This window comes from Diabrotica undecimpunctata, chromosome 6, assembly GCF_040954645.1.
Source record: "Diabrotica undecimpunctata isolate CICGRU chromosome 6, icDiaUnde3, whole genome shotgun sequence".
In the NCBI taxonomy this organism is placed as follows: domain Eukaryota; kingdom Metazoa; phylum Arthropoda; class Insecta; order Coleoptera; family Chrysomelidae; genus Diabrotica; species Diabrotica undecimpunctata.
This window is the reverse complement of record NC_092808.1, coordinates 31,508,170-31,517,568: the sequence shown is the minus strand read 5'-3', so window position 1 is coordinate 31,517,568 and position 9,399 is coordinate 31,508,170.

Genomic DNA, 9,399 nt, shown 5'->3' with positions numbered 1-9,399 from the left:
ACACATTATTAACTATTATACGATCAAGTTGGAAAGAACTAATAAAATCAAACCAAATTTAAACACCTACACACTTTATTGAATTAGAAAAAGCTGTTTCAAAAGTAAAACACAAACTAATGTTTATATGAGTTAATTATGTCAACATTATATAGTCTTGTCTCCCTTTTCCCAGTCTTTATTGTATTTGCTAAATCATCATTGCGATATATTGTGCTTTGTTTCTAATGTTGTTTTTAACCCATTCATTGCCAACTTTTTTTTGTTTTTGTTTTTTGTTAAGAGTTTGCCTTTGTGTCTAAAAAGATACATAGTTTACTGAATAAAATTTAAAAATTGGCATTTTTCAATATTTTTGTGTTCTGCTTTTTAGTGTCCCAAATGTGCCATAAAAAACGGTTAATTATAAAAAACATATTTTATTGAAGATAGGCAATAATTTACAATAAACTCAATGTATTTATGAATGTCATTTTACCATAAATTCTATATGTAATCCGACATTACATTTCATCCATTATTTTCTTACATTAGTCTTACATATTGCACTTGTTCTCTGTTTTCTTTCGTTGGTCTATCTGTGGGACATGTTTTTGAGATAACTTTGCAATGAGGGTCGGCCAAGATTTTTTGGATTGTGAATTGACTTAACTTGAATATAAGCTCTAACTATTTGCCTTATAAATTCCAAGAGCGGTATAGTTTTATTAGCGTGACAATATAGTACATAATGCATTTACAACTGTCATCAATAACGTTTGTAAAAATGGGAAAATACCATTTTTTACCCCGTATTTGTATTAGATATTAATTGATATACCGATCCAATTTATCCACGCCACTCATGAATCTATTGTAATTATGTATACAGTGAGGTTGTGTAATGTTGATCTGTTGTTTATAGTCCGTGACCATCGATTTACTTTGTCTAATGGACTCATCAATTGGTGGTTTGACAACATTCTGACACATTTATTGTCTTTCCATATGACACCAAACACTTCATTTTTAGTATCAAATCTATAATCTATGGCACCTCGGTCTTCCTTCTTGAAGTACGTTAAAATCTTTTATCAAGTTAAAACTTTGAAGAAAATTGTTAAAATAGAAGACGTGATCTGAGGATTTTTCGATAACAGATATATTATTTAGTATCACAGATGCTCCTAAACCTTGGATTTCATGCTCACCATTCCTTTTTCCATATAAATTTCCAGTGTATAATTCGGTATGAAAACAATACCCACTTTCGGTGCAAAAAAGTGATTGTCCACTGTTTGAAGCCAAACCGAATTGGCTTTCCCCGAATAAATAGTTTAAAATAATAATGCTCATAGTATCGGGCCATCTGTTCATTAATACTTGTATTTTTTTAAATATGCCAAATTTTAAATATTGTTATTATTAAATTGATATAAGGTTGAATGCTCGAATGAATAAACTTTGATAAAATAAAGGCAGATATCGAGCACAGTTTTATTAATTAAATCTTGCCCAAGTACTTTCGCCTCCTAGAGCATCTTCAGGGGCATTTCGTCAAATTTGGGCTATCCAACAATCGCAGAATGTCGTAAACATAAAATTAAACATAAAATTGTACATAACACTACACTAAACAAGGACAAACAGTTTCAAATTATTTAAAAAACAGTCGAAGCTACATTCTGGTCGGCAACAGGAGAGAGAATGATTGAGAGAATCCTATAAGGATAAGCCTATTACCTTAAAAATTATGATAACTGCTGCCAACTAATACAAAAAAATAACCTGATCCCCAAATGGGGATCGTGGCACGGAATGGGTTAATAATTAAGTCAAATATTTTGGTATTATTAGTGCTTCTCTCCTGGAACATTTGACTTTTTTTATTGTGCCAAAGGCTTCTTCAAAATCTATTGAAATTGTTTGTATATATGTTCATAACAACCTGTTTATATTATTTTTATTGCGAAAATTTTGGTCCATCACCAAAGTAAACCTTTTTAATCCTGAATAACTGAAAGATATAATGGAAAAATATTCTAAACTTTGGAATAGTATATTCGCTAAAGGCTTAAATTGTGCTCATGATCTCAAGTTCTCGCTAAAAAGAAGTAGAACATTTTGGTAGTTTTTCATTACATTTTTTTGGAACATTTATGTTGTTTTCCTTAGTTAAAGTATTCAAAGATATGCCACTGATCGTCTCAACAGTTCTTGTTCTTTCAAAGAAGACCGTGAAGCTCCGAAATGGCAGCTCCGTGACAACGTTAAGCCCCCCTTTAAACCCCCTTTAAAAACCTCCTTTAAACCGCACATCCTCTGCTCCTCTACCTACCCTCCATTAAATCCGGACATTTTATACACTTTTATACACTTGCTACTTTCCAATTTGATGTTCCCCAACGCACCGTGGTTTAGGAAAACAATTAGGACGGAGAGGATATGGTCTGTCACCGGATTTTTATTTTCCGAGGTGGGAAAATGCGAAGTACAGGGGGTTTTAAATTATGCAAGTGTCTTATGCAGAGATTTAATTTAGAAAACGACTTTATGACATACTAGTTAATCACTGTATTTTATTTCTCAAAGGTATTATAATAGTTTGTGTGTATTTAATAACTGTGATTGCTTCTTAGAGACAACAATCATCTAAACAATATTATAAAGTTTTTAATGCCTATAGGCATAAAAGATATTTAAATTAAAATCTAGTCTGTATCACAAATTACATATATCAATTTTCTTCCATGTTAGTATGTAATTAATATTTACCTTTCTTTGTTCTAATATGTATTTTTCATTGTTGTCGTCTATAACCTCAGTGGTTCGGACGACATTAAATAAATCAATAAAAAAAAATAACTGTGATTAAAATGAACAGCGATACAGAAACTGTTGATTGTTTTTAAAAAATGACATTAAGTCGCCAAGAATGATATTTGTTTTTGGCAGATCTTATAAAATCTTAAATATTTCACAAAATAAACTACGGAAAGTTCTATGAAAGTGTGGAAAAAATGATGGAAATTAACTATGAAAGAATGTTATAGAAAGGCAGATAAACTTGCTGAATCAGAACTAGTACTGTAGACAGTAAAGGTTATGTAAATAATAAACAAGGAACTTTTACAAGAACTACAACAAATAAAGAAAGATTTGGGCCAGATGATATCCCTGGAGAATTGTGGACAAAATTAAGAAAAACAGGTACAAGTTACCTAACAAGATTTTTTAATGGTTTTTTGGTTGACACTAGATAAGAAAGAATTTGTTGTTAACTATGTGAAGCTTGTCACAGATATTTATAACGGAATAAAATCTACTGTTAGGAAATATACAACTGACAAATTTTGACTAGCATTTGACTTTTACTGCTTTTATCAGGTTCATAGCATCCTTCAAAATAAAAATTATGATTTATAACAACAAGACTAACAGTAGTAAGAGTAACAGTATTCAATGCTTCTTGGCATGTTTCCAGAGCTTCTGCGTCACTATAACCGTTACGTCTAATATTGTTATCGTAGTAAGTGTTGCATATTCCCCAAATATGTTCAATGGAATTGAATTTACAATGCGAAGGGGGCAGTCTTGACAAATCATGTCCAAAATTATGTATAATTTTGTTTAGTACAAATATTTTTGGTTTTTCATTCCTTTTTGGCTAACTGTAGTAATTCCAGCTTAAAATAATCCTGTGGAAATGAAATATTTTCATTTGTTAATTATTTTTTATTTTATGTATTGTCTAAGAATTTGTTGGTTGTCCAAATCTATAGCAGATGCTTCATGTAAACTTGAAGCAATTTTTCGTTCAATAATTTCACAAACTTCTCCGTATTCTTGTTATCATGATAATCATCCTCATCAGTGGCGTTACAGCTCTTTATGAGCCAAAGCCTTCTTCAGAACAATCCTCCATTCGCCCCTGTCTCTGGCAAGTCTTCTCCATGCTCTAATTCCGATAGACTTCAAATCATTTTCTAGGTTGTCTTGGTACCTAAGTCTCGGTCTTCCTCTTCTTCGTTGTCCGATCGGTCCTCTTCGGTCAAAAACTTTTCTGACTATGGCATCTTCCTCTCATCTGATTACATGACCTATCCATCTGAGGCGTGCTACCTTAATGAATTTTACAACGTCAGGTTCTCCAAATCTTCTATACAACTCAAAATTGTAACACCTGCGCCACAAACCTTGTTCTTTTATGCCTCCATATATTCGTCTTAGTATTTTTCGCTCAAAACGTTTGAGCAATTCTTGGTCATTCTGTGTTAGTGTCCAAGTTTCTGAACCATATGTTAGCACTGGTCTTATTAGTGTTTTGTATACAGTCAGTTTAATTTTTCTAGGCATTTTTGAGGCCATCTGTCTTCTTAAGCCATAGTTACACTTATTGGCGAGCACTATTCTTCTTTTTATTTCTTCACTGACGTTGTTATCTTTGGTTAGCAGCGACCCTAAGTATATGAAGGTGTCAACACCTTCCAGTTCTAGGTCATAAATTATTATTCGTGTAGGTGTCGGGTTGCTTGACCTAGTGCAACACATATATTTGGTCTTTTGAACATTTATATTTAGTCCCATTCTGTGTGCAGATGCTCTTAACAACCGAAATGCTTCAGTCAGAGATTCTGTGGACCTACCTATGATGTCTATGTCATCTGCGTATCCGACAATTTGTAGTGATTTGTTAAAGATAGTACCATTCGTAGTAATCTGCGACTCTCGAATAATTAATCGAATAATGCGAAAATAATTAGCCGATTTCAATTTTGACGAAAACTCAAAATACTTTCCATCAATAAAACCATGTTTTCCACCCGCTTGCAATAAAATATGTCTCTTTTTCTCAGTATCGGTGTGTTTTATATAAATAAAGAAATGAAGCGTGTTCTTTTTGAAAAACATTATTATTTCTCAAAAATTCGATTCTTTTGTGAACGACTTTCACACTAGGCTGTTCTCATCTCATCTGTTTGAAAACTCACCAGATACTTACTATAGAAATTTCGAATGTATTTTCGACTTTTAATTTTTTTAACACTGTCTCTACAGAAACATGTTTATTCTTTTCACGTATTTTGTATATAATGTCTCGAATTTTAAACTTACAACCCTCAGAACCAGGCTGAAAGAGGAATCCATAGCAATAGGAACAATACCTGAAGCATAGTTTGAATTCAGAACAGAACACTCATGCGAATTACAAGTACTGCGATTAACTGAATACATAATGAAGGGCTTCAATGAAAAGATGTATACAGTTGCTGCCTTTCTAGATATCAGTAAAGCCTTTAAGAGAGTATGGCATGAAAGCTTGCTGTAAAAATGAACGACTATGCATACAGTGAGGCGATGACACGTCTTTTTGCATCGTATCTAACCAACAGGAGGTTCTGAGTCGGGATAGGATCAACCCTGTCCGGGGTCGGAATTATGGAGGCTGGAGTGCCGCAGGGAGCGGTGCTGTCACCTTATCTGTACACCATCTACACAGCCAACCCTCCAACCAATGTAGTAGGCAGATCCAGAACTAGCCACAAGTAATCTACAAAGAGCTCTAAATCACATACAAGCCTGGTGCATAAGATGAAAAGTAGCAATAAACCCGGAAAAAATATAGGTCGTCATTTACCAGCACAGAAGAGGCAGACCAAATAGAGATCTAGCATTACTTAACACTCCAAGAGAATGGACCAGCCAAGCTAAATACCTAGGCATAACGCTTGACAAAAAGCTAACGATTACAGAACATGTTAACCAAACAGTCTACAAAGCCAAAGCATTTAACTCTCTTCGCTAATAGGCCGAAAAAGTTATCTGGGGTTCAAAACAAAAGATCAGAGTTGCAAACAGCATTATCCTGCCAACATCTGAGTATGTCTCTGCAGCATGGGAACAGACCTGCAAAACACACAGGAAGAAGATCCAAAGAGTTCAAACTCCATATTCAGAGAAGCGCTGTGAATATCAAAATACGTACAGTTAAGGGACGTATATAGGGACTCAAACCAAAAGAAGATCCTACGAACAATACGAGACAGCATACGACCTCAGAAATCATCCCAACAGAATATTAAGAGTTAACAGACTATGATGAAGGTACACAGATGGCCCAAACAACAACTAGCAGGATATAGAGTGGACCAGCAGGATCTAAGAATACCGAGATAGCCATGCAACAGTTAACACAAGCGGTGAAAGAAGGCCCCAAAAAAAAACCTCCAGAACAATATACATGGGGTGTGTGATACACCTGAGAATTAACACCTCACCTCACGCACACTTTTTAGCATTTAAGTTAACATATGCACGGGGAGTGTTAGAGCACTATACACTATGGAATGCATACCCCATGGTTAAGGATAAAAAAACACCTGCAGTCATCGCACTAAATTCTCTGTACAAGTTTGCGGAGGACAAGGAGGACAAGGCACCCGAAGTAACTTTGAAGATCATAAGCCTCCCACGTCAGTTATACGTTGGGGAGGGGTGGAGAAAAAGCCTGGGGGTCAGATAGGTACCACTTCACAGTGAGGTGAGACCGGTTTGATCTTCGGACATGTGGATGCCACTGTACAATGGTATACACATGTTCCTAGGAGCAAGGTTGATCACTATGTGTGTATGTGTGGAAGATCTTTAGTCTTAGGATGTGGACTAGGTTTATATTATGTGTTTTCTACTTTACTATATACACTTTCTCTGTTGTTCAAAACTGACTTGAGTTTTGTCTCACTAATACACAACGCATCACACATACATTTATGTGCGGATTGAACTGGTAGCAAAGGGCCTCCATGGGCTTTTAAGCAGTAAAATAAGTGTGCAAATTAAATATTACTTGACTTATATCTAAACTACGTCTAGCCATTTTCGCTGTCAATACACAAACAATCTCTTTCCAATCACAAGTACTTCTATGACAAACTTATTGGGGTACCATTAATTTGCAACCGTTTTGGAAGTATTTCATTTTTAGATATAGGATATGGACCAAGTAAATCCGCAGATAAAAGCTGAAAAAGAAAATTAATATCACGATATTGTCCTATAAGACCAGCTGGAGGTAAGTCTTGTAAGCCATATTAGGCTTGCAAGAAGCACAAACTTTACATTTATGAACATAGTTCACAACAAAAGATCTCATTTTAGGCCAGTAATACAATTCTGAAATCCTAGAAAGGGTTTTAAAGACAACTAAATGAGCAGCTGTAGGATCATCATGATAAATTTGCAAAATTTCCTTCCTATGTGGAGAATGAACAAAATTTTCCATTCTGGAGCAGAATCAGAAAACTTTGAGCTAGAAAAAACATGTTTATAAAGAACATTATTCTGAGTCTTAAAAGAAGGATATAAGTTAGGATTATGTGGTTAGATCCTCCAGAGCATGTGGATAGGCCTTATATACAGCTGCAGTTAATCTTCTGCTGTATATTATTATTATTTCAGATATTATCCAATGAAATATCCAATTAACACAATGAATTCTCCAATGAATTCTCCAATAAAATCTTCAATAAACACAAGAGATTTCTGCAGACCATAAAATGAAGCTTATAATAATTTTTACCTTCTTTTATAAATTTTATTTACAGTAAACAACAATATTCCCACCACGTTTAGAAAAGGTGATTGACAGAAAGTAGGGAGACTAAAATAAAGTTTAGCACAGATGTCATAGGACGTATGCCTATGATGCAATTAGCTCTTCTGTCAACATAGAACAGAATATTTACTAGCGGACAGAAAGAGAGAGGGCAAATATTTATTCTACCGGAAAGAAAGAGAAAGAGCGAATATTTATTCTACGGGACTGAAAGAGATAGGGCGCCAACTACTTATTTGAAGAAAAAATAGTAAAAAAGAAACTGAAGGTAAAGAAATTAATAATTTAATAAAGTAAATAAAATAAAATAATTATTTCAATATAAATTAATAAAGATGTGACCTTTATAACGTTACAATGGAATTAACCAGAAATACGCAAGAAAATATTTGTGCGGACCACAGAATCCTATTAAATAATTTACAGATCATACTTCCCATGAACTTATTGAGACATAATTAGAGCCCGCTAAAGGACGCTATTTTTAAATGAAAAAAATAAGGGGATAAGAATTTGAAAACTAAACTTGACTGAATATAAGAAAACTTTAAAATATCTCTCTTATATTAGCTTTACTTATGATTTTTATCAAAAATAACGTAAAAACAAAATAGATAAAATCAACTAATAAAACAAATACAGTAGACTCCCTCTTAACCGGCCACCTCGGAACCAGAGCCTGGCTGGTTGACCAAATGGCCGGTTAATCCGATGTGCAGGCATTTTCATGAGAAAAATCAAGTTTCTTTCTGTCTCACTTTCCTCTATTTCTTGACATTAAGTGAATTTTTAAAAGCTGTATCTCTCCATTTTTTTAAAAACCAAGAAGTCTATTGAAGATGACCCAGGTTGTTGTTCAATATATTTCAATGCCACCTCCATTGCAGCCCTCGCTTCGGTGTGGCCGACCTTTTCCTCTCCGTCAACATCATCATCATCAGTCTCTTCATTTTCATAGGGCTCTTCATCTGTTGCTAGTGTAATTATTTCGTCGTCTGTTAAAAATTCGTTTTCAAGTTCCTCGTCACAGTTCATCCATTCTTCAATATCTTCGGACTACAATTGGACATTTTCAGAATAACGTTTGGAGATCTTGAAGAATGGTGGTAGAATTAACTTCTTCGTGTGATTGTTGCCACTCAACAAGTTCCTCAATGTTGGCCCAAAGTTTTCGCCAATACTTAACGAAAGTAGAAGCAGGAATTTCTTGGAAGGCGGAAGCTAACATGTAAATTACATCCTTTAAGTTAATTTTTTTGATGATATCAATAAGATTGAGATCTTCACTGAAGAAAGATAATTTTTATGTCATCTCTCACATGTTAAGTTTCCAGGATGAGTCGAAGCATAATTCAGAAGCTTTAGGAACAAATTCACGCTTAAACCATTCTTTGAATAGATCAGCGCTCATCCATGCTGATTTTTGTGATCTGTAGAATACGGGGAGGAACGATGGATGTAAATTTTTAAACGCACGCGGTTTAGCGGACTAACCAACAACGAAAAGAGGAATTTTGTGTGTTCCTGTTGCATTTGAACAAACAGCAACTGTAATGCGCTCTTTATTCTTTTTAAATCCAGAAGCCGATTTTTCATGACTTACCAAAAATGTTTTTCCTGGAAGCATTTTAAAATTGAGACCCGTCTCATCCATGTTATATACTTGTTCGGATTTTAATTTTTCCATTTTTATAATTTCTAGAAACTTGGAGGTAAAATCAGTTGCATTTGAAGCGTCTGTGGACATTTTTTCTCCACTATACGTGGGTATAATTAACTCCATGACGTTCCTTCCAGCGAGTCAG